The following is a 26,760-nucleotide window of genomic DNA, read 5'->3' on the forward strand; positions in this document are numbered from 1 at the left end:
ATATGAACATGTATTCAATACTATTTATGATTTTAAAAACTAGGAGAAAAGGGAATTTGAGAAAGGAGATGTATACAAAACATACAGTGACTATAGTAATCAATGGTAAAATGATTGAATACTGTGCTCTTAGATAAGGAACAGGCAAAGATGTCTGTTCTTTCTGTTTTAACACTGTACTGGAGATATAGCCAGTGCATTAGGAAAGAAAGTATATAAAAGACATACAGATCAGAAAGAAGGAAATAAAACTGTCTTTATTGGCATAATGCATGATTGTGTACATATAAAATCCTGAATCTATATGAAAGTCATCATAAATAATAATTTAGTAAGTTCTCATCATATAAAGTCAATTTACAAATAATAATTGCATTCCTATATACTGGCAATGGATAACCCGAAAGTAAAATTTTTTAAAGTACTTGATTTATCATAAATAAAAAACTAAAATACATGGAAACAAATTTAAGAAAAAATGTATAAAATGCATATGCTTAAAACTATAAAACGTTGTTGGTGGATATGAAAAATCACTTTTCTTACAGAATTTCCAGTACTATTTATAGTATTTTTGTTCCTAGGGTAAACTTTCTCTTTCTGGGGACAATTTTAGTTCACTCATAGGCTCTCTGTTCTCTGATGATCTCTTCCATGCTGTTTTCTTTCCCTCAGATCCACTTTTCTCTCCACAAAGCCTGGGGATCTGGGAACTTGAGAAGCATCTCTGCTTGAAATCAGTATTGTTGTTGTCATTATTATTGTTTTCTATTTACAGATAACTTGGTTTGAAGTTGTTGACAAAATAAGGCAAATTCTGTAAAATATTTGAAGAGATTTATTCTGAGCCAAAGCCGAGGACCATTGCCAATGACACAGCCCAAGGAAGTCTTGAGAACATGTGCCCAAGGTGGTTGAGCTACAGCTTGGTTTTATATATTATAGGGAGGCACACAATATCAATCAATACATGTAAGATGTACACTGACTGGTCCAGAAAGGCAGGACAACTTGAAGCAAGGGGCAGGGGTGTTCTAGGTCATAGGTGGATTCAAAGATTTTCTGATTTTCAGTTGGTTGAAAGAGTTAAGTTATTATCTAAGACCTGAAATTAATAGAAAGGAGTGTCTGGTTAAGACAAGGGGTTGCAGAGAGCAAGATTTTTATCATGAAGATAAAGCCTCCAGGTAGCAGGCTTCAAAGAGAATAGAATGTAAGTGTTTCTTATTAGACTTAAAAAGGTGCCAGACTCTTAGTTAATCGCTCCTAGATCAGGGAAAAGACCCGAAAAGGGAAAGGGATTCTCTACAGAATGTAGATTTTTCCCACAAGAGACAGTTTTGCAGGGCCTTTTTAAAATATGTCGAATAAATATATTTTGAGGTACAATACTTTGATTTCCTCCAGGGCCTGCTATTTGTCATGTCATGCTATACTAGAGTCGGTTTGAAATTTGGTATTTTATTGCTACAAAGAGTCTGTTTTGTCAGTCTTAAGGTGTCAGTTTTAAGGTTAATGCTGTTCAGTTGTGCCCGAATTGTAAAGAGAGGAGTGTATAATGAAGCACGTACAACCCTCCTTCCCATCACAGACTGAATTGTTTTATCAGGTTAACTTTTGAATGCCCTTGGCAAAGAAGAGAGTTCCATTCAGCTGGTTAGGGAGCTTAAAATGTTAATTTTGGTTTATATAGTACTCTGCCTTCTGCAATGGCAAAGGATTTGTGTGACATTATTTGTTCTTGGTATGTATAGTTTGGAGATTGAGACAGCACTCCATGTGTTCACCAACGTGGATAATCTCAAAACTCCTTTGATTAGAATATTTATGAAGGATTAGGGTATTCATTACATAGGCATGATTTGTTAAATCATTGGCCACTAATGATTAAATCAACCTCAAGCCCCTCTCCCGTCCTTGGAGGTTTGGATGGAAGTGCTAAAAGCTCCAACCCTCTAATCATGATGTTGGTTTCCCTCACAACCAGTGAACCCCACCCTTAGGGGCTTTCCACAAGTCACTTCATTGACTGAAATTCAAGTATAGTTGAATGGGGCTTGTTATGACTAGCAAAAAATTATCCTTTCACATTTTTAGAAGTTGTGTCAAGAGCCAGGAACAAAAACCAATTATATTATAATAAAAGGTGCTCCTACGGCTTTTACCACTAGCACTTACAAGAGTTTCAGGAGGTCTGGCTAGGAGCTGCGAAAGAATACCAAAATGTGTATTCTTATTCTATCACAGTATCTCAATAGATATTTGGAATTTTTGACATAAACATGAATTTATAACACCTAAGACAGCATTGCCTGTGGATCATAGCTTTTTAAGGTGATCTCTTAGTTGCCATACCATATCATACCCAAGGCTACAGTTATAGAAGGTTTTTGAAATTCTCCCTCCAAACATTTTCCAGCTGTCTAAACACCAAACAACATATTCTGCAAATCAATGGCAGTCTGTTTTCTACAGCTTTAGCCAAAAGATTATTTTATAGACCATTTTATACATTTTTTAACAGAACAACCACCCTGCAAAATTCTACTTCACCATATCTTGGCAAGCTAAATTAAAATATTGTTCACACTGAATGTAGTGGAACACATATGTGTCTTTTATGAGGACACTAAGTTGATGCTCCTTTGTAGATTCACCAAAAGACAACCAAAGACACAACACAGCCTTGGCATTGATTGCAAAAGATGCTATTTAATAAATGTACTTTGGCTTCTGTTTCCAAATGATAATTTTCAGAGGACAAGTTCTCTTAATAAAAGTAAGTTCTACCTTCAAACAGTTCTATTTTTAAAGTTTTGTCCTTATTATTCACTTTCAGAGAAAACAATCCAATTATGCTGTGTAATAGAGCAGTAAAACCATCAAACACAAGGGTAAAAGGTAGGTTTGAAAAATCAGGGAATGAGAACTTTCTTCCTTTTGCTTATTGGAAGATTCATTGATATTGACTACCCTACATATCTTCTTTCACAGGATCTTCAAAAGTTGTGAACTAGGATAGATGATAGTATTCTAAAACAGACACTGCATTAACTGGCAGAACAAGAAACCTGACTCCTCATTGTGGCTCTATAAGCAATATAAGTATTTGTAAATTTTAATATGATCTGTGAAATTAGGAAAAAGATTACATTCTAACTCTAAAGCTTCACAATAATTCCAACAAAACTCATGCTTACTGAGAAGTAGTAGAAAAATATTGAAAAAAAAAAGATAAAGGAAGAAGTTATTTCACATTTTGACCACATTACCAAAGTATCATTAAAAAAAATCAGAACTCATGTCACTTGGCACCAGCCACTCCATTTAAAATATAATTTTCTCACACAAGAAGCTATCCCCAAGTAATTGTAAATAGTTAATATAGATGTTTCTCTTTTATATATTTTTAAGCAATTTGTTCATTTTCTCCATCAGATTCTTCTTTCATTCCCACACAGGAGGTCTACAATTTTACACAGGCATACGTATTTTGTGAATTGGCCAAATTAACACTTGTGAGAAAATAAGAGGCCAAGAAAAATTAAGATTGCAATTTATGTTTTAAGAATCTTTATCTGATTAAAAATAGTTCATGATCGTTGGAAAACATAGAAAATATAAACAAAAAAACCAAAAACCCAAATTACCCCCTCCTAGAGATAACTTATTCTCTACTCCTGAAATCTTCTCTTGGGTAAGTTGCCTGACTCCTCCCTCACTTCTTCAAGAATCAGGAATTTGGGTAAAAGAAACTAAACTTGAATGTCTCTGGCCTTTCCGTTGCTCCCTATTGGATCTTGCTGCCAATAAAGTGCATATGCTCTCTGTGCATTTATGTATATGTGTGTATATATATATGTCAGAGAGATGACCTGTACATATACCTATATATGTGTGTGTGTAATATACATGTGTGTGTAATATATACACACATAATATAATATGAACTGTAATATATATGAACTTAGTCATCTCCCTGTAATGAGAGATTGAGTGGGGGAAATCTGTCAAATTTAGTAATAACTTTATTCCTTGCCCACAGTCCCTAGACACATTCTCAAATAGTTAGTTTCAACAGAAATAAAACTGATATTTTGACGTCTATATGTTTGCATCTATCCTAAATGCAAGCATATACACTTCTGTGTCTATCTCTAAATAGCTCCAAATTCAGATGAGTGGAAAGAAGGCTACTATTTGAAATACTCTGAAAGATCCAACTATTATTAAAATATATGCAGATATTTCTATAATTTTTATTCATTCATTACTCATTTAGGATCTTCTGCTGTGACTTAAACACAGTACTCGGGCTTAACAGTTTGCATTAAGCTAACAATCCTGTATAAAAGACAAAACATTGAGCAAGTAATCACAAGGATTATGAGTTCTGTGATTTGGGAAACCTGGGCAGTGGGGCAAATTAGATCAGGAAGAGCTAAACCAGATCCCAGACTGGGCATGCCCACTTGGAAAAGGGTTAAATCAAAACCTTAGATATGAGATGCTCACAGTGCAGACTAGGGGCACATTGTTAGAATTGCAATCTGTAGAGACCCAAGTTAGCCCTGGGCAGTGAGCCCATGGAAGATGCTTCAGGACCATCACCAGAAACCATTCTGCCCTCCTACAGCTCTGGGCCTATGACGGAAGGGGCAACCTCAGTGATACTTGAAATGCCTTCAGGGTTTTTCTTCCATGGTCTTGATAAATAGCACCTGGCTTTTATCCATATTAATCTCTTTAGCAATTGTCACTTGGCCACATCCATAGTGTTCACTTCTGAAATTTTCTTTTTTTTTTTTTTAAATTATTTACATAACTAAGCTGTGAATTTTCCAAATCCTTTCACTCTGTTTCCTATTTAGTATAAGTTCTTTATTGAAGTCATCCCTCACATCTCACTGTATATGGTTAAAAGCAGCCGTGCAGCAGCCTGAATGCTGTGCTGCTTGGGTATATCTTCCGCCAGATATCCTAGTTCATCACTTTTAAGCTCTGCATTCTGCAAAGCCCTCAGGCTTTGGGCACTCAGTCAAGGTCTTTACAACTGTAAAACAAGGATGGACTTTACCCCAGTGTCTAAAACATTATTCTTAATTTCCCTCCGAAACTTCATCAAAATGGCCTTTACCATTAATATTTCAATCAGCCTTCTGGTCACCACCCCTTATGTAATCTCTAAAAAGTTTCATGTTTCCCTACAGCTCTCCTCTTGTTTGGACCCCTTACCAGAGTTGCCTTTAATGCTACATTCATAGTAATCTAGGCTTTTTCTAGCCTGCTCCTCTAAATTCTTCCAGCCTCTACCCATTATCTAGTTCCACTGCTTCCACCTTTTCAGCACTTTGCTATAACAACAGCCTCACTTTTCAGTATGAATAGTATCTCTTTTTTCTGCTGTTATAACAGAGTACCACACACTAAGTAACTTATGAAGAACAGAAATTTATTTGGCTCATGGGTCTGGAGGCTGAGAAGTCCAAAAGGATGGTGCCAGCATCTGGTGAGGGTCATCCCACTGTGGAAGGGTAAGCAAGTATGTGAGACATAGAGAACAAAAGGGGGCTGGACTAATGTTTTTATCAGGAGCCCACTCCTGCAATAACTAGCCCACTTCTGCAATAATGGCATTAATCCACTCATTAGGGTGAAACTCTCATGACTTAATCATCTGTTAAAGGCCCCGGTTAGCAAAAATATTATATTGGCAGTTAAATTTCAACGTGGGTTTTGGAGGGAGCTCTCAAACCATAGCATTATTTATATTTTACAGTGCTGAAGCAGGAAAAGTATAAGTAACTATCCAAAGTTATGACAGGGCCAGGGCTCAAATCTATCCAGTCTTTTCATTTAACCAAATCATGGCAGCTGTTTTTTTGCCTACCTGCGGTATTTACCACATGATTATATTACATATTACTTTCCCATTCTTTAATTAATGGGGTTTTTTCATTATTTTATTATAAATAATACTGCAATAAACATCTTTATACATATCTCCTTATGCATATATAGGGCATATACATTTTTAATTGTATGAAATCAAATTGCTTTCCAAAGTGACCAAAGCAAGTAAAAATTTTCATTACTCCACACCCTCATCAATACACACAGTTCCCAACATTCAAACGTTTAACTTAGGATTTTTCTACTTTATGATCATGTGAAAGCCATATGCATTCAACAGAAACCATACTTTTTGTACCCATACAACCATTATTTCTTCTCTTTTCAGTGCAGCATTCAGTAAAGTACATGAGCTATTCAAACTTTATTATAAAATATGTATTGTATTAGATGATTTTTGCCCAAGTGTAGGCCAATGTAAATTTTCTGAGCATGTTTCAGGTAGGCTAGACTAAGCTACAATGTTCAGGTTAACTGTACTAAATGCATTTGGGAATTGCAACATTGTCAACTTAACCATGGGTTTATTATACATCATAAACTGAGCAGCATCTGTACTTGGCTACTCAGATATCCTGAGCAAAAAGAACAAAGGCAAAAATATCACACTATCTGATTTAAAAATATATTATAAGGCTATAGTAACCAAAAGAGGAATGGTGTTGGTATAAAAATAGACACATAGACCAATGGAACAGAATAGAGAACCTGGAAATACTCCCTGCTGTGGGAATGTAAATTGGTACAGCCATAATGGAAAACAATGTGGAGATTTCTCAAAAACAACTATAAATAGAATATCATTCAATCCTGCAATCACTACTGTGTATTTATCCAAAGGAAACAAAATCAGTATATCAGGTATTTACAGCGAACTGATTTTTGACAAAGGGACAAGAACACAGATTGAGGAACAAACACCCTCTTCAATAAATTGTACTGGGAAAATTGGATACCCATATTGCAGAAGAACGAAAGTGAAGCCATATCCTTCACTATAGGCAAATATCAACTCAACATGAAATAAAGACTTAGATTTAAAACTATAAAATGACTAGAAAAAATAGGGAAAACAATATAGAACATTTGTCTAGGCAGAGATTTTTATGGCTAAGACCTCAACACAGGCAACAAAAACAAAAATAGACAAATGGGATTAGTACAAGCTAAAAAGCTTCTTCTGCACAGCAAAGGAAAAAAAAATGAATGCAGTAAAGACTACTGAATGGGAGAAAATAATTGTAAACTATTCATCCAAAAAGGCACTAATATACAGAATATACAAGGAATGAAACAACTCAACGGAAAAAAAAAATAATAATCCCAGTAAGAAGTGGACAAAAAACATGAATAGAGATTTCTTAAAAGAAGACATACAAATGGCCAGTGGCTATATGAAAAAAATGCTCAACATCACTAATCATTAGGAAAATGCAAAACAAAACCACAATGAGATATCATCTTACCCTAGTTTGAATGGCTACTATTAAAAAGACAAAAAATAACCAACATTGGTGAGAACGTGGATAAAAGGGATCACTGCTGAAAGAAATCACAGATGACATAATCAAGTAGAAAAACATTCCATGCTCATGGATTCAAAGAATCAATATTGTTAAAGTAGTTCTGGGATAACTGGCAAACCACATACAGAAGAATGAAATTAGACCCCTACTTCTCACCATACACAAAAAGCAACTCAAGATGGATTAAAGACTTAAATGTAAGACCTAAAACTGTAAAAATCCTAGAAGAAAACCTAGGGAATACACTTCTTGACATTGGCTGTATTAGTTCATTCTCATGTTGCTATAAGGACGTACTCTAGACTGGGTAATTTATAAAGGAAAGAGGCTTAATTAATTCACAGTTCTGCAGGAGTGGGGAGGCTTCAGGAAACTTACAATCGTGGTGGAAGGGGAAGCAAACATGTCCTTTTTCACATGGTGGCAGCAAGAAGAAATGCCAAGCAAAAGGGAGAAAAGTCCCTTATAAAACCATCAGATCTTGTTAGAACTCACTCACTATCATGTGAACAGCATGGAAGTAAGTGCCCCCATGATTCAGTTACCTCCCACCAGATCTTTCTCACTACATGTGGGGATTTTGGGAACTACAATTCAAGATGAGATTTTGGTGGGGACACAGCCAAACCATGTCATTCTGCCCCTGACCTCCCAGATCTCATGTCCTCACAATTCACAACACAATCATGCCCTTCCAACAGTCCCCTAAAATCTTGACTCATTCCAGCATTAACTTAAAAGTCGAAGTCCAAAGTCTCATCTGAGACAAGGCAAGTCCCTTCCACCTATAAGCCTATAAAAATCAAAAGTAAGTTGGTTACTTCCTAGATACAATGCAGTATAGGAATTGGGTAAATACACCATTTCACATGGGAGAAATTAGCCAAAACAAAGGGGCTACAGGTCCCATGCAAGCCCGAAATCTAATAGGGTAATTATTAAACCTTAAATTACCAAAATTATCTCCTTTGACTCCATGTCTCACATCCAGGTCACACTTCCATACATTCTCTGAAATCTAGGTGGAGGTTCCCAAACCTCCATTCTTATCTTCTGTGCACCTGCAGGACCAACAGTACATGGAAGCTAACAAGGATTGGGACTTACACCCTCTGAAACCATGGCCCAAACTGTACATTGACCCCTTTTAGTCATGATTGGAGTGGCTGGGACACAGGGCACCAAGTCCCAAGGCTGAACACAGCAGGGGGCCCTGGACCCGGCCTAAGAAACCATTTTTCCCTCTTAGGCCTCCGGGCCTGTGATGGGAGGGCTGCCCTGATGTGCCCTAGAGATGTTTTCCCCATTGTTTTCATGATTAATATTCTGCTCTTCATTACTTATGCAAATTTCTGCTACTGGTTTAAATTTCTTTTCAGAAAATGGATTTTTCTTTTCTACTTCATAATCAAGCTGTATATTTTTTAAACCGTTTATGCTCTGCTTTCTCTTGAATGCTTTGCCACATAGAAATTTCTTCTGCCAGATGCTCTAAATCATCTCTCTCAAGTTGAATGTTCCACAGATCTCTAGGAAGGGGGCAAAATGCTGCCAGTCTCTTTGCTAAAGCAAAACAAGAGTCACCTTTGCTCCAGTTCCTAACTAGTTCCTCATCTCAATCTGAGATTACCTCAGCCTGGGCATTATTGTCCGTATCACTATCAGCATTTTGATGAAAGCCATTCAACAAGTCTCTAGGAAGTTCCAAACTTTCCTACATTTGTTATATTCTACTGAGCCCTCCAAACTGTTCCAACCTCTGCCACTTACCAGGTTCCAAAGTTGCTTCCACATTTTTGGCTATCATTACAGCAGCACTCCATTCTGGGTACCAATATACTCTACTAGTCCATTTTCACACTGGACTAGTGGACGCAAACATGCCCTTTTTCACGTGGCGGCAGCAAGAAGCGCCAAGCAAAAGGGGGGAAAGTCCCTTATAAAGCCATCAAATCTCATAAGAACTCACCATCACAAGAACAGCATGGACACATGGTGTTATGAGAACTATAATTCAAAATGCGATTTGGGTGGGGGACACAGCCAAGCCATATTATTAGCCATGGCAAAGAATTTATAAACCTCAAAAGCAATTGCAACAAAAACAAAAACTGACAAGTGAGACTCTAGTTAAACTAGAGAGCTTCTGCACAACAAAGGAAACTCTCAATGAAGTAAACAGACAACCTACAGAGTGGGAGAAAATATTTGAAAACTATGCATCCAACAGAGGTCTAATATTCACAATCTATAAGGAGCTTAAGCAAATCAAGAAAAAAAAAAAACTCCATTAAAAAGTGAGCATAGGACATGAGTAGACGCTTGTCAAGAGAAGACATACAAGCAGTCAACAAACATATGAAAAAAATGCTCAACACCACTAAACATTGGAGAAATGCAAATCAAACTACAGCGAGATATTATCTCACACCAATTAGAATGGCTATTACTGAAAAGTCTAAAAAGAACAGATGCTGATGAGGTTGTGGAGAAAAAGGAAAGCTTATATACTGTTGGCGGGAGAGTAAATTAGTTCAGCCACTGTGGAAAACAGTTTGGAGATCTCTTAAAGAACTAAGGATAGAACTACCATTCGAACCAGCAATTCCATTACTTGGTATATATCCAAAGGAAAAGAAATCATTCTACCAAGAAGACACTTGCACTTATATATTCATTGCAGCATTGTTCACAATAATAAAGACACGAAATCAACCCAGGTATTCATCAACAGTGGTTTGGATTTTAAAAATATGATACATATACACCATGTAATACTATGCAGTTATAAAAAAGAACAGCATCATGTACTTTGCAGCAACATGGATACAGCCGGAGGCCATTATCCTAAGCAAATAAATGCAGAAACAGAAAACTAAATACTGTATGTTCTCACTTATAAGAGGGAGCTAATCATTGGAAACACATGGATATAAAGATGGGAACAATAGACACTAAGGAATACAAGAAGGGGAAGGGAGGAAGGGAGCAACAGTTGAAAAATTATGTATTGGAGACTTTGCTCACAGGTTCAACAGTCCCCCTAACCTCAGCATCACACAATATACCTTTGTAACAAACCAGCACACGTACCCCCTGAATATAAAATAAGTTAAAAAAAATTTTTAAAGTGGTCATTCTTAATATTAGCAATAGCACCTAGAAATTTAAATGAATATATATATATATATATATATATATATATATATATATATTTTACAGCAGTGACTAAAATGTAGCATATGTAAAAATAAATTTAACAGGAAAAAAGGTGGAATATAAAATAATGACATAAAAAATAAAACCCCATTGAAATATTTTAAAATTTCTTTAAAATTGAACAGCATGCCTAATTTTTGGAAGATAAATTTTAATAATTTATAGGTCATCTCCCCAAATTAACATATCAATTTAATATAATATCATTTAAAATATGTATATACAAATAGTTCGTTTGGTAAAAATATTTGCAAAGCAGTGACAGGATTTGTTTAGGAATATTATTTTTAAAAGTTCAGAGGAAAGAAAATGTGCCCAAGAAAAGCTAAGAACATTTGTGGAGAAAAACAGTAAGGAGATATGCTTTTTAGGATATCAGAAAAATGATCTATGGCAAATATAATCAAAACAATTTGGTGTTGCCATAGAACTGGAGAAATTGGTCAGTAAACAGAATCAAGGATACAAACATAGATCCCATTATACATGAGATTTTAAAATATGTCAAAAGTCGGTTTTCAATTCGAAGGGGAAGGATGAAATATTTAGTAAGTTATTTGGAAGAAGTGAAGGTTGGTTCACTATTTATGGCATGTGTTTTGAAACTCCACTTGAATTAAAAACCAATGCTAAAATTTTTAAAAATAAAAATCCTTCAATAAAATCTAGAAGACTACATGTCTAATGTAGCAATAAGAAAAATCATATTAATCAACACTGGAATCCAAAATATATACAAAAAAATTAAATATATTGTCTATACAAATATTTTAAATGTGCACAATAAAGTTATGAAGAAAGGCAGCAGACGATATGGAAAACATTTACTATATATGATAAGCATTAATAATTATAATATTCAAAGAGCATATAAATTGAGAAAAATACTAATATCTCAGTAAAGTGGGCAAGAATATTAATAAATGATTTACATAAGAAGTTCCAACATCTGAAGAATATAAAAATATATTTAACTTCACAAGTAGTTAAGAAATTCAAATTAACAACTAATAACGTAAACAGTTACAACACCTATTGCTGTAAGGACATGAGCAAAGAACAGTGTCATAGTCTTCTACTAAAAATGTAAATAACTGTAGTACTTCGAAAGCAATAAGGCAATATACATTAAAATTGAAAAATAGCTTTGTTCTTTAGACCTGGAGATAAAATAGTTTTTAAATAATTACTTTTATTGTAGCCTTGTTTTATGACAAAACCCAACAAAATAGAAACCTCTGGAAACAAAGTGAATGTTTATCAAAAAGGGAATGGTTGAATTTGTTTCTTATTATCCATATCATGTTATATTACATATAGCCATTTAGAATTGAATTTTATCCATAAAAATCGACATGGAGGGATTTCCACGAAGTAATCAAGAGTAAGAAAACAAGATGTGTATATTTTCTAAATGATGACAAAAAGATTGATTTGAATGTGAATATATGTGAATGGCTATAAGAGTAGATAAAAATCTAACATAATAGAACCCAGTTAAGATTGGTTACCTGTAACACGGAAGCAGAAGAGAAGAGGTAGACAGAGGCAATTAAGAGGGAATTTTAAAATTAAGAATTAAAAAAGAACATTATGATGTACTTTAGTTTAGGCACTTATACAACATTATCTCTCTATATATGTATATATTTTCAAAATATATTTTAAAGATGAAAAATCATGCCAATTAAAACAATGGAATGGGTGTTTATGGTTTTAGGTCTAACAATTAAGTCTTTAATCCATCTTGAATTAATTTTTGTATAAGATGTAAGGAAGGGATACAGTTTCAGCTTTCTACATATGGCTAGTCAGTTTTCCCAGCACCATTTGTTAAATAGGGAAACCTTTTCCCATTTCTTGTTTTTGTCAGGTTTGTCAAAGATCTGATGGTTGTAGATGTGTGGTATTATTTCTGAGGATAGGCAATACCATTCAGGACATAGGCATGGGCAAGGACTTCATGTCTAAAACACCAAAAGCAATGGCAGCAAGAGCCAAAATTGACAAATGGGATCTAATTAAACTAAAGAGCTTCTGCACAGCAAAAGAAACTACCATCAGAGTGAACAGGCAACCTACAGAATGGGAGAAAATTTTGCAATCTACTCATCTGACAAAGGGCTAATATCCAGAATCTACAAAGAACTTAAACAAATTTACAAGAAAAAAAACAAACAACCCCATCAAAAAGTGGGCAAAGGATATGAACAGACACTTCTCAAAAGAAGACATTTATGCAGCCAACAGACACATGAAAAAAATGCTCATCATCACTCACCATCAGAGAAATGCAAATCAAAACCACAATGAGATACCATCTCACACCAGTTAGAATGGTGATCATTAAAAAATCAGGAAACAACAGGTGCTGGAGAGGATGTGGAGAAATGGGAACACTTTTACACTGTTGGTGGGACTGTAAACTAGTTCAACCATTGTGGAAGACAGTGTGGCAATTCCTCAAGGATCTAGAACTAGAAATACCATTTGACCCAGCCATCCCATTACTGGGTATATACCCAAAGGATTATAAATCACGCTGCTATAAAGACACAGGCTACACGTATGTTTATTGCGGCACTATTCACAATAGCAAAGACTTGGAACCAACCCAAATGTCCATCAAGGATAGACTGGGTTAAGAAAATGTGGCACATATACACCATGGAATCCTATGCAGCCATTCAAAAGGATGCATTTATGTCCTTTGTAGGGACACGGATGAAGCTGGAAACCATCATTCTCAGCAAACTATCTCAAGGACAGAAAACCAAACACCATATGTTCTCACTCATAGGTGGGAATTGAACAATGAGAACACTTGGACACAGGAAGGGAAACATCACACACCAGGGCCTGTCGTGGGGTGGAGGGAGAGGGGAGGGATAGCATTAGGAGATGTACCTAATGTAAATGACGAGTTAATGGGTGCAGCACACCAACATGGCATGTGTATACATAGGTAACAAACGTGCATGTTGTGCACATGTACCCTAGAACTTAAAGTATAATTTTAAAAAAAGAAAAAAAGAGAGAAAATAATGGAATGAGTAATGTAACTTTAATGAAAAGTAAATGTTGTGCTACTTTTCATTTTAGTTTTTCCTAGTACTCAGATCCAGATTATTCTTTGGAACCAACATATACAGATACTATGGAACCTGAATATATATTAAAATGGTGCAGTGATAGCTTTTTCAAAATTCTTTTCCATATTAAAGGAAAAAATATATACTCATTGGTATTTTAGCTAAGATAGGATCAACAGGAAAGAATTAGAAACAGGAATGAATCATGGGAGCAACTTAAGGTTGAAGTTTTGGCAACTTGTCTGTACCTATAAAAAGATGCAGGAGAATCTAATAGGGAAATGGATGTAAAATTTTCACAGAATAATTATTTGCTGAGTATCTACTATGTGCTAGACTCTGTTCTAGGCACTAAGGCCAGCAATAAATATGAATGCATAGTGTACATCTCTCATGGAGCTTATATTTCATTTTGGGGAATAATATCATTGATAAATGAACACATAAATGGAGATAGTCTCCACTAGCAAGTGGGCTTTGACACAAATCAGACAATACTGTGATGACCACCAGTGTGGAGAGGCACTCCAGACCCAAGATGAAAGGACTTAAAGAACCCCTCCCGCGCAGCTCTGAGAGGCACGATTTCCAGGCAGGGAGAGCATTAGGTGCAAAAACTGTGATTGAGAATGAGCTTGGCATGTTCAAGGCTTGAGGGTCTAAGAGGAGGAAAAAAGAGATGAGAGCTGAGGATACGGACAGTGAGAAATTGTAAGGCTTTGGATACTGTAGAATCTTCAAGCTGGGCACTAATTCTGTAGGTAAACATGAATTAGAAGTTACTAAAACCTAGATAATCAAAATATCAAGAAAAGCAAGCTCAGGATATTGGCCAAGCTCATGCTGATCTTTGATACTTCTGTGTTAAGGGAAGCACAGGGCCACTAGTTTTGAAAGAAGCATATATCACAGAAATTACTTAATGTAGTTTTTCCAGCTGAAAAAAGAGCAAGAACAAAGGGAACTCCCTTAAACAGGGAAGATTTTAGCCAAAGGCTTCTAAGCCTTTAGTAACACTGATATAAATGACATAAATGGCTACCCAAGGACAAAAACAAAGAAAACACTTTGCACACCTGTGGAGGATGGGGAATTCCAGACAGAAGAGGAGATCATGAGTAAGGAGAAAGAGAAACGCAAGGCTGTAAATTCTGCTGAGAGAGTTGTCTATTGTAAATGAGATACAGCATCCTTACAAAGAGTGGAAGGTGTGATCCTAGAGAGACCCCACATTCAGTTTATTATCAGTGTGCCAAGAATGCAAGGACAGGAAGTAAAATGGGAAGGAAAAATTGGAGACTTTAAATGAGACCCTTTTTTTTTTTGTTTTCTTTTTTTTTTTTACAAACAAGATTTTGCTCTGTTGCCCAAGCTGGAGTGCAGTGGCACAATCATGGCTCACTGCAACCTCAGCCTCCAGGGGTCAAACAATCCTTCCACCTTAACCTTAACCTCCTGAGTTGCTGGAACTACAGGTATGTGCCACTATGACCAGCTAGCTTTTTTCTTTCTTTGTGTTTGTTTGTTTGGTTGGTTGTTTTTAATTTGTAGGCACTGGATCTCACTATGTTGCCTAGGCTGGTCTCGAACTGGGCTCAAGTGATCCTCCTGCCTCTACCTGCCAAAGTGCTGGAATTACAGGCATGAGTTACCACACCTGGCCTAAATGAGGTACTTTAAAGATTTTAAATGAGACTCCATACTTTAAGGGAAAGTAGGGAATTTGAGAGAAATCCTAAGCACTGCAAGTATCACCTCTTTAAATGTTTACGTTTAGCAAGGAGATAGGGTGTTTGAGACAGCACTCTTGGTAAGATAAAGCAGTTTTTATAAGTCACAAACTCCCCCAAGATATGAGAATCATAACGTCATGTGCAAGCACTTAATCTAAAATTTGTCCTTATTTCCTTGTATGTTTGCAGGTGATAAATTCTAATATATACAACTATTTGATTTAACTCACATTCTGGTGAGGCTAAATTGAAGAAATATTTATCCTCTTGCTATAATTTTTCTAAATACCTCCTGTCCAAGACAACACTTAAGATTCTTAAGATTAGTCTGTCTATGGCTACAAAATGGCAATGTGGATTGGGACAAATTTTTTTCATTATGGGAAATCATGAAAATAATTTTGACTCAGAATCATATCTATACTATATATTTAAATGTATATATTATATATATATATAAAATGTGTGTATACACACACACACACACACAAACACATACCACCCAAACCCAACTCCAGCCTGCTAATCTGTGGCGGTACATTTCAAAAAGTTTCACAAATAACTCCGATGTTTCTTACTTCCACTTAGAAAAATCTTCATGAGGACTGTAATATTTATCTCTTCCTAGGTACATAGCTTTCATGTGGAAAGGATCAGTATATGCAGAAATTGGTACTTTGATTGTAAGCTGTTGTTACTACATAGTTGGGAGCCCTGCAGTGTAGAATTTAAACATGTGGACTGGGACACGACATGAGTTCATTATCCTGGTTCCTCAAACTAGTAAACATATTTACTTTGGCAAATTATTTCTGAGCCTCAGTTTCTTTAAACACCAAAAACGGATTGTAAGCTTACTCAATTTCTAAAATCATGAAGATTAAATGAGATAATGTGTATGGTTACAGCTCACTTAAGTTTAGATATTTTGATCTCATTTGGCTTTGGGAAATTATTGATGTTTTCTAAATTTTGTGGGAATGCAACCAGAACTATAATATTCTAATACGTTTGGTAAACCCTCCAGAATTCTGAAAATACGGATCAACTGAGACTTGTCTGAGGGACTAGAAAAAGGCTCATCAGTTCTAATGGCAGTTACTTTAGTCTGCAACTGCCACATGGAACCCAGACTCTATGTAGACACCTAAATAAGACTCTTATAATAGCCCAAGAAGAAAATAGTAAGAAATATACTTTCGGCCGGGCGCGGTGGCTCAAGCCTGTAATCCCAGCACTTTGGGAGGCCGAGACGGGTGGATCACGAGGTCAGAAGATCGAGACCATCCTGGCTAACACGGTGAAACCCCGTCTCTACTAAAAAATACAAAAAACTAGCCGGGCGAGGTGGCGGGCGCCTGTAGTCCCAGCTACTCGGGAGGCTGAGGCAGGAGAATGACGTAAACCCAGGAGGCGGAGCTTGCAGTGAGCTGAGATCGCGCCACTGCACTGCAGCCTGGGCGACAGAGCGAGACTCCATCTCAAAAAAAAAAAAAAAAAAGAAAGAAAGAAATATACTTTCATAATATTTGAAAACTTTAAATTTTAAATGGAAATACAGTTGAAAGAGAACCAACATTTTGGCATTTCAGGAGTTATTTTGTTTGTTTCTTTTTTCTTTCTCTTTTCTAATTACTGGTGTGGTGTGATTTGGATTGTGCAATTATTCTGATTGTCATTATACGACCTAGCTGGTATGCTTAGCTGTAATAGAATCAAGCCTAGTTTGACATGGAAACCAGAATAGGACATGTCTTGTCATTCGTGTGTGGCATTAAATTTAATATTTATGCTGTCCTGACTCACTTTGCCTTTTTTTTGAGGGGGGGGCGGGGCTAAACTATGGGAAGATATCAAGGAGGCATTCATACTATGCTTGAGGCTCTGGACCTCTCTTTTCCTGGTCTCTGGTACATGCTATAGAAACTATACTGGGAATTGCCCACCTGCAGATGCAGGAGAGACTCCTCTGCTTTTAGCTCGTTTCCTCCCCTGTCACAGGCAGAAATCCCTTTAGATATTTCAGAGATGCGTGCGTTAAAAACATTATTGTGCATCCCCTGTATACCAGACACAGTATCCAGCACAATAGATCATTCTGTTAATTTCTTCTATTAGGCCATTTTGTAGAGGAGGTGTTGATGTTATAGAATTTCAGGGCCTTGCCTAAGGGCAGAAGCTCTCAAATGGCAAAGCAAGGATATATGAGCTTTCTCACTCTGGATCCTCTGCCCTCTACCATAGAAACAGAGAAATCTAGAGGGGTGAAAGGATTTTAGAAATCAAATTATAATTCATCCTTTTACATTTGAGGAATCTTAGACATGGAGAAGTTAAATGATTTGCCTGAGGCACAGAGCCAGTTAGAAGCCTGACTGGGAAGAAACCTAATTTCTTTACTTTTAGAAGTCTCGTATTTGAAAACTCCACAAAGCAAGGATACCAGACAATTCTCAACAGCTGTCTGCTGCAGTGACCATTGCATCTTTTTGTATGGGTAGTATATTTCCATTTCCTTCTAGTCTAATGGAGTGAAAGTCTCCCTGAAGCCTTAACGTTCAGTTTCAAGGCAATTGGAAAATTCATTTAAGAACCAATTTATCCATAAAGCTAGAACTTAAAATCAAAGGGAAACAGAGAGGAAAGGAAAATTAACTGTTAACATCAGGTTAATGGTAAGCATAAAATGCACATGTTTAAGGGAACAATTTGTTAAGATTATTAAAATACTATATAAATGTTGATATAGTTTGGCCATGTCCCCACCCAAATCTCATCTTGAATTGTAGTTCTTGTAATCCCCATGTGTTGCCGGGAGGGACCCGGTGGGAGGTAATTGAATCATAAGGGCAGTTACTGCCATGCTATTCTCATGATAGTGAGTGAGTTCTCATGAGATCTGATGGTTTTATAGGGGGCTTTTCCCCTTTTGCTTGGCACTTCTCCTTCATGCCATCACATGAAAAAGAACATGTTTGCTTCCCCTTCTGCCATGATTGTAAGTTTCCTGAGGCCTCTTCAGTCCTGCAGAACTTTGAGTCAATTAAATATTTTTCCTTCATAAATTACCCAGTCTCAGGCAGTCCTTTATAGCAGCATGAGAATAGACTAATCCAGATATGTTTTAGGAATGTGAGATTATATTTATCCCATTTTCTTTGAATGTGCTTGACAGTTTTAAAATATTTAGCTAAAATAAATGTCCTTTTTTCCATAATAAGGAGGGTAGTATTTTACAAAATTATTATTTTTAAGTATCTGAAGCTTCAAGGCATGAAGTTGTCCTTATTTTGTGTTCCATATTACAGCTGGAAATCCATTTTAATGCAATACAGTCAAAAGGTTTATAATATCACAGAGGCATTTGCATGGAATTCTCATAAAAAATCACACACACACACACACATGCACACACACACACACACACACACAGCCAAAGAATAACTACAATAAATAAGCTGATACTTCAGGAAGAAATCATTCATTTGTTTATAGTGAATTCATATTTATTCAACCTATAGTCTTTGGCATCTGTAAAAGATAGTATTGGTGAGTAGTATGATTTATAGGAACTATGGAATAAAATAAGCATACAAATAAAACAATGAATTTCTAATATATAATTTTAGATACTTTATAATGTGTTCACAAAATGCACCAAGAATAAAACTGCCAGATAAAACAGACAAATAGATAGATGAAGCAAAAATAAGTTTAAGCCTCAAATGCTCTGAAGTTTTCTATAGACACGAAGAAATCATGGCTAGTAGAAAGATCTTACTGGGGTGTATGGATTTTGGAAAAACAAATATTGAGGAAAAGAATAGGATAGTGATATATTGCTATTTTCAAGCAATAAAGAAAGCACATTTTTGTTATTACAATAGCCAGTCTTTAATGTTAATATGTGTCTTTAAATTCAGTGCAGTAAGTACTGTTACTGCACTATTTTGCATCACTGTTTTTTAAAATGATCAACCTATAGACGTTTTTAACAGATGAAATATTCTAACTGAATTCTGCATACAATTACCATTCTGTTGATGATAATGGCACTATTTTTGAGCATGTTATAGCCATTTTACAAATTCAACCATAACTTAGATTCATCATTATTATAATTTTACTCAATTTATTATGGTTTAATTAGAAATCCAGACGGAACCAAAAATATGTCCTTCACAGTTTACAAGCCATTGATTTTTCCATACTTCCTCTCATTAATTGTTACCACTTGGAAGTTATTTGGATGTGAATGGAATTAGAAATTTAGATATACCTTTACAACAACTTTGCATATTTGGATTAAAAAAAAGTAAACCACCATCTTAGTATAATTTATGTTATAAATAAGATTTTTAAAAATAAATTAATATTTCAAAGATCTGCAGTCTAGCTGAGGGAAAATGGGAAATGAACAACTGTATTTTTGGTTTTTAGTTAGTAGTTCTGTCTTTAACTGGAATGATAGCTTGAAGCAGATCATTTTCCTCTCCTCCAGACCCTAAATTTGACCTAGGGCAGCACTGTTGGAAAATGCCTGATAGTTTGGCGGAAGAACTAAAATGGTATTGTCTGGAAACCCTATCTCACTCCCGGAAGGGGATAAAACCTATCCAAACGCCTTCAATAAGGACTCTGATGTCCTGGACGCAGCTCGGAAACCTCATTTTAGCTTTTCTAGCAAGTGGAAATGCACAGGATGAAGCCTCAGATACACAAAGATCGTTGCTCAGAAGCATCACGGATGAAAACAGTTTAGAAACTCGCTAGCTTCAAACCGGCTAAGGAAATTCAACAAAGTTACAATACAGCCCTGGAGAGGATTTGGGGGAAACTCTAAGGTTAAGAAAGCGCCCCACATCCCTCGACCAGGTCCCTGCTCTGCAAGCCTGGGGCCACAGCCATCTGTGGTGCAGACATCCAGGGCAGAGAAGTCCCCCAATGTCGGGCCAGTGACCAAAGGGATGCCTGTGTAATTAGGAAGGGATTTGAAAAATCCAAGGTGTCAGTCCCCAATCGCTAATATGTATCATCAAGGCAAGCGTTAGGCATTAGAGAGGGATCGCGCCCTTACGCGGGGGCCCCCAGCCAGACTGGCCCATGCTGTTACCTCTCCCGGCGAGCCCTGTCGGCGGCGGGAACCAGAATCCACCAAGCCGGTCCGCAGCAACAGGTTCTGTCCCTGCTCTGGCTCCAGCTACTTTTCGCGGTCTGGCGGCTCAACCCCAGCAGACGTCTGTCAGCCTCGGGCTCCCTGCTCCGCTCCAGGCTGCCCCGCCGCGGTGCAGGGCGCTGAGTGCTCTGCGCTCGCTCCCCGCCTCCCTGTCCCGTTAAGATAAGACGTCACTCTCCAGGAGGCACCAGCTGGCCGCTGGGGTTCCGAAGAAACTATTCATATCCCGCTAATGGGCACCCAGGTACATTCTTGTGAAACTCAGAATCCGACTGCAGCAAAGAAAAGGAAGCATCAGTGTGACTAGCATCATCTCCGTTACTTGGCTCCAGATCCTGGACAAGTGATTTAGCCTCTCTGTGCCTCAGTTTCCTCGTTTGTAAAATAGAGATGATGATGATATTAATCAGAGGGGTCATCTGAGAATTATCTGTCTACATGCAAAAGTGCCTGGAATAGTCTTGTACAAATTAAGCATTACACTAAATGTGAGCTATCATCATCTTTAAGGTTCTAATGGGACTGAGAGGTTCATCGCATATTGCAAACCCTCCCTCTGTCTGAAGCAGACCCTATTCTTTGAGTCTTTGCAAAGACCTTTTAGCTTGCAAGCAAACCCCTCTGAAATTCTGGAAATTTATTCACAGCATAATCAGAAATGGAAGGGGGAGAACCCTGGGGAGACTCACAATGATCCTAATAGGACTATCTGCCCAGTTGGGTCTTGCTAACAGAGAGAACATGACTAGACTTTAATGGATTAACTTAGAGATTTATACAGTTACTGAGAAGGGGATAATTAATGGTGCTTCAAGCATGAAAAACCTGTGAGGAGCCTATTGGAGCTAATCCTCACATGAGTACCCTAGGTTTGTGAAGAGTTGGTGTATAATTATTTCCGATCCACACAGAGGAACCAAGGTTTAGTGACTTGTCTAAGATGACAGAACTGGTATTTAAATGAAAGAACAGCTCCAGAAGCCAAATTCATTTCTTTATCTACTACATTTCTCCACCTATATCACTGGTACATGTGGGATACAGGGGAAAAAAAAAAAAAAGCCTATGGTGAGACAGACCTTTTAAAGTAGGATTCCTTGGTCTTGGATTAAAGTTGCAGATTCTGACGTGTGTGTGTGTGTGTGTGTGTGTGTGTGTGTGTGTGTGTGTGTGATGTGTTTAAAACTGGATGATGATTACACTGAGGATTTAGGAAGGGGTATTTCTCCCAAGACTTTACCAAGTTCAAAGTAAGGATACTGGTTCCACTTCTCTAAAGTTTATCAGGATACTCAAGGCACAGAAAGTCATAGAAAAGAAAAATATATTAAAGAGATAATACAGGAGTCATAGCATAGAATAATAAGTTAGTTGGGTAAAATAAAACTAAGAAGAGAAAAGCATTTTGTATTCAACCTGAGATTCTGAAATCAAAGTGCAAAAATAATTGTGGATCATTGCTCTACATAATCCCTCATACCACTGGAAAAATAAGTCGTTAAAATGAATGAAAACAATAGCAATGCTTTTGATGAGACAGTGAGGTAATGTCTAGCTTGCTAGGATTCTATTACAAATTAAAAGAAATATAAAACTTATGTAACAATCATTTAAACTATGATTCCATTTCTGTATCATGAAACAACACACTGCAAGAACTATTCTCCTGCTCCCCACCCCTACTATTCCACCACCACTGAAAACAATAGACTGTATCCATAAGCAGAAGAAAATTACATAAAACTAGGGAAGGACCTGATATGCACCTCTCCCTGAGTACTTCTCCTGTAAACACCTACAAACCCTGTTTTAACTTCCACGCTTTCATTCATCATTCTTTGCTATAACTGGTTTTAATAGAGAAGGTTGTCTTTCTTTCTCCTAGCTAAAGCCCATGTCTACAATGGTGAGCTTTTCTTCCCACCCTCTCCCATATTTTCAGGATTTTCACACTCTCTTGTATATTTCTTCTCTCCTTGTGAAATGAATTATTCCTGGCTTTTATATATGTTAAGATCTTCCATTTAAAACAAAACGATATGAAAAATCCCACTGTTTTCCTTCAAGGCCTAAGTGTAATACATCATTCCTTCTCAGGAACAACTGCACTATTCTGCTGTCCAATCTGTCGATTTGCCTTTCCTCACTTCCCATCCACTTGGCAACCCACTCCAGTTAGACCCCCTCGCCAATCTTGCAAAAATCATCAATACTTCCATGTTGAGAAATACAATGAAATACAATGGATGTTTTTCAGTCTGCATCTTATTTGACCTTTGAACAGCTTGATTTCTATGTGTAACAGTTCCTCCTCTTGGCATATATTTCCTCATAATCCCCTATTTTTTGTTTGTTTACCCTGCGTCTCTGGCTACTCATTTTTTGTATCCTTTACAGGCTGTTTTTAAATTTTTATTTTCCTACACAGCCATTTAACATAGGTATTTCTTTCTTTGTTTTGCTTTTTGTTTTTTTGTTTGTTTGTTTTGAGATGGAGATGGAGTCTTGCTCTGTCGCCCAGGCTGAAGTGCAGAGGCACCATCTCGGCTCACTGCAACCTCCGCTTCCCAGGTTCAAGCGATTCTCCTGCCTTAGCCCCCCTTAGTAGCTAGTACTATTTTGATCTCCTGAACTCATGATCCCTTGGCCTCCCAAAGTGCTGGGATTACAGACGTAAGCTACTGTGCTCAATTTTTTTTTTTTTTTTTTTTTTTTTTTTTTTTTTGAGACAGAGTTCTCTTTATTGCCCAGGATGGAGTGCAGTGGCATGACCTTGACTTACTACAACCTTCACCTCCCACGTTCAAGCAATTCTTGTGCCTCAGCCTCCCAACTAGGTGGAACTAGAGGCATGTGCCACCACACGCAGCTAAGTTTTGTATTTTAGTAGAGACGGGGTTTCACATGTTGCCCAGGCTCATCTCAAACTCCTGAGCTCAGGTAGCCCACCCACCCTGGCCTCCCAAAGTGCTAGGATTATAAGCATGAGCCATGTCGCCGAGCCTAACATAGGTATTTCTTTAAGGCTCAGTGCTAGATTTACTTCTCTTCTTACGCTACACTAATTTCTATGCATTCTTATCCACACCACTGGCCTTAATTAGCATGCATATGCAGGCGATCCCCACATTTACATCTCCAGTCTAGATTTTCTCTGTAAGTACGAGACTCTTACTTGACAGTGTTAATGTCTGTGTCAACATCTCCTCAAACTCAGCATGTCTAAAACTAGAATCCTGGTCTTCTTCCCAAAACATACTCTAGCTCTGTTGATGACACTGCCATACATTCTTCTCATGGCTAGCTTAAATATGGTGGCACTCAGGCTACCACCTTGAACCATGGGGTGTATACCACATGCTGAGAGTGGCAGAGAAACAGGATGAAAGGAACCTGAGTTTTTTGATAGCCCTAGAAAGCTTCATCTCCAGTTTGGATTGGCCTACCTCTGTATTCCTTTTACATGAGAAAGGGATAAAAGTCCATATGCCAAAAAATATATGTTATTAAGTATCTTTATATATAAATTCTTCACAGAAGTGGAAAAATCAGTGTCACTTGATATAATTAGGAAGTAGATAATAATATACATTAAATAAAATGTTATTAATTTTTACAAAGTTTGTCTATAGAGCACTTTAAATTATCCTACATTCCACTAATAGTATGTCACCTTGTACCCCACCTTGGGGAATATTACCTTAAGGAATATGAGGATAAACTGATATGTTGCCTTGCAAAAGAGCAGAATATTGCAAACCACATGGAAGCTTTGGGAAGACAGTTCAAGAAAGCACAACAGGAAGAAGAAAGCAAACCTGGACTCAAGAAAAGAACAGAAATTAGAGAAGTGACTAGTGGGAGGGCAATAGAAGAGAAGGACAGAGAAGACTATAACCTTAATTGTGGTCATTTCTGATCCTTTTTTTGTTTGTTTGTTTTGAACTCAGTGTTGCTGTTCATTTTGTTTATTTTTTTCTTGATGGGCAAAAAGCAGATTAATTTTAAAAATTGCATCAAAGATAAAAAAGACTTAATGTTAAGAATAGCCAAAAGGCAAAAGACATAGATAAATGATACCTTCTCAATTAGTAGAATTACAAAGAGTAAAGAAGTAGACATTGTTAATAATCAGGAAAATGCAGATTAAAGTAACATTCAAGTACCATTTTCCTATTTAAATTAACAATAACACATGCTTGTCAGATCATTGTAAAAGTAGTGTAATCCTTTTAAAAACAACACTTTTGGAAAACAGTTTCATAGTGTAGATTAAAAAATCAATGAAGATATTTATAGATTTTGATTTAGAAAACTCATCTTTGGAAATATACCCATTGGAAACATTAAAAATAAAAACTACAAGGAGAAAGTTATGTATTAGCTTTAACTAATTAGTGGGAAACCAGGAGCACTCTGGTACATTAATTCAACGAAATTTATGTGGTCATAAAAAGTTTTAATTATAGTAACAATAATAACAAAGAGAAAGGAATGTAGAATAATATTAAGTGAAAATAAAGCAAACATGATATTTTAGGTGAATCAGGATTATCTATGCAAAACTATATATTCTTATGGATAATGCTGAAATGAGCATCTGAATAATAGCAATTCATTTATTGTGGAGTCATGATCATGGATAAATACATTTTTTCAAAATTTTTATCTATTATAGGGTTTGTATAATTAAAAAATAATTGAAAAAGACACCAGAATGGAAAATGGAAGCCCTAGAATCTGGCCCAGTCTTTTCATTTTGGATCCTTACTTAGTTACATAGGCTTCCGTTTTTTCAAATAATATGCTATGAAAAGATTCAACTAGTATTTCTCAAGCTGTAAGAGCCTATGATTCTAACTCCCAGTCTAGAAAACTGTCTTCCTGCTTTTCTATATTAGCTGTTTTCTAGTCTTTCTGAAAGCTGGCTTCAGTCACTCAATAATATTCTTGACTCTCTACCATCAAGTAAAGTTGTGCTAGTTTTTTGATGCAGAGTAGGTAGAACTTAGGTAAACATATGAAACACTGTTCTTGAACTTAGAAGCTTTTATTTATGTCTGTTATGAAGAGGCAAGACATGTAAGATAGGAACTACATAGTCCAAAGAAAGAACTTTGGAGTCAAAGAGAAAATATTATCACATATAGAGGCATCGAGGACATGACATTTGAACTGGGTCTCATGGAATTAGTACCATTTGGACACATCAGACGGGGATGAGGGTGGATACTTCAGGCAAAGGAAACACTATGGCAAACTATGGAGCTAGGGAACCATGAGGCTTGTACAAAAACAGTTCCTAGCTTGGTTTGGTAAAAGCACAGACTGTATGAAATAAGTAGAGAGAGTACTTGAATACCTTTCTGAGATCAGGACTATCGTGAGTTGTAGGTGAATTGTACCCATCTGCACAACTGCTCTCAGAAGCAATGGGAGCAGGGGTTTGCAGTTGCTTGTCATGAACACTGAGAAGTGCCCAGTGTTTGGAGCTCAGCAACACAGCCAACTGAACATGGGAGGGATAGAGCTGCATTGGTGGAGGAAGTGGCCAAATCGGTGAGTCTGAAGTCTTATTCCTCATTCTCCACAAGCTGGGTATGAAACGCAGCTGAACCAAACCAATCCACATTCTCCACTGAGGAAATACAGAGGTCCTGAGAGAGTCTGAGTCAGGATAAAAAGCCACTGTGCACAGGAATTAGGCAATCAGAGTCAGCACCCAGCAGTAGAATAAGGCACATTTCTCTGAAAGGCCAGAAGGTACTGGTTTTAGATGAAGGGACCAGTTTTCACCTATCATTTCCTGGCAGAAAGGCAGAAAGGCCCTTTCTTATTTTAACCTCCGAAGGACAAAATACCACCTTAGCAGGAAGCAGGGAAAAAAGAACAATGCATTGAACAAAAGGTGTTACTTTATGCAAATAAGAAGAGATTGTAATATTATAAGTACATAAACGTCAAAGTTTTGTCTTTCCAATCCTTCTCACTACAAAGAATATCATCAATCACAGAAAAGTGAGGAAAGTATATTTGTGCTGTACATCTGAGTATAATATACAAATGTGTGGCCACACTATGGAGATTTAAGTCCTGCTGGC

At 36.8% G+C, this 26,760-nt stretch overlaps 1 protein-coding gene across 2 annotated transcripts in view; it reads right to left on the reverse strand.

Annotated features, from left to right (window-relative positions):
* NPFFR2 (neuropeptide FF receptor 2) overlaps positions 1–26,760 on the reverse strand; it is a 124,595-nt gene that overhangs the window by 81,299 nt on the left and 16,536 nt on the right. Inside the window, exon 1 of one of the 2 annotated variants that reach the window (XM_005555103.4) lies at positions 20,597–20,752. The exons of the other annotated variant lie outside the window; for it this stretch is intronic. The gene's annotated coding sequence lies outside the window, so the exon portion shown is untranslated. Of the gene's footprint in view, positions 1–20,596; positions 20,753–26,760 lie in introns of those variants that run through there. 2 annotated transcript variants of the gene reach the window in all.

Source organism: Macaca fascicularis, chromosome 5, assembly GCF_037993035.2.
Source record: "Macaca fascicularis isolate 582-1 chromosome 5, T2T-MFA8v1.1".
In the NCBI taxonomy this organism is placed as follows: Eukaryota; Metazoa; Chordata; class Mammalia; order Primates; family Cercopithecidae; genus Macaca; species Macaca fascicularis.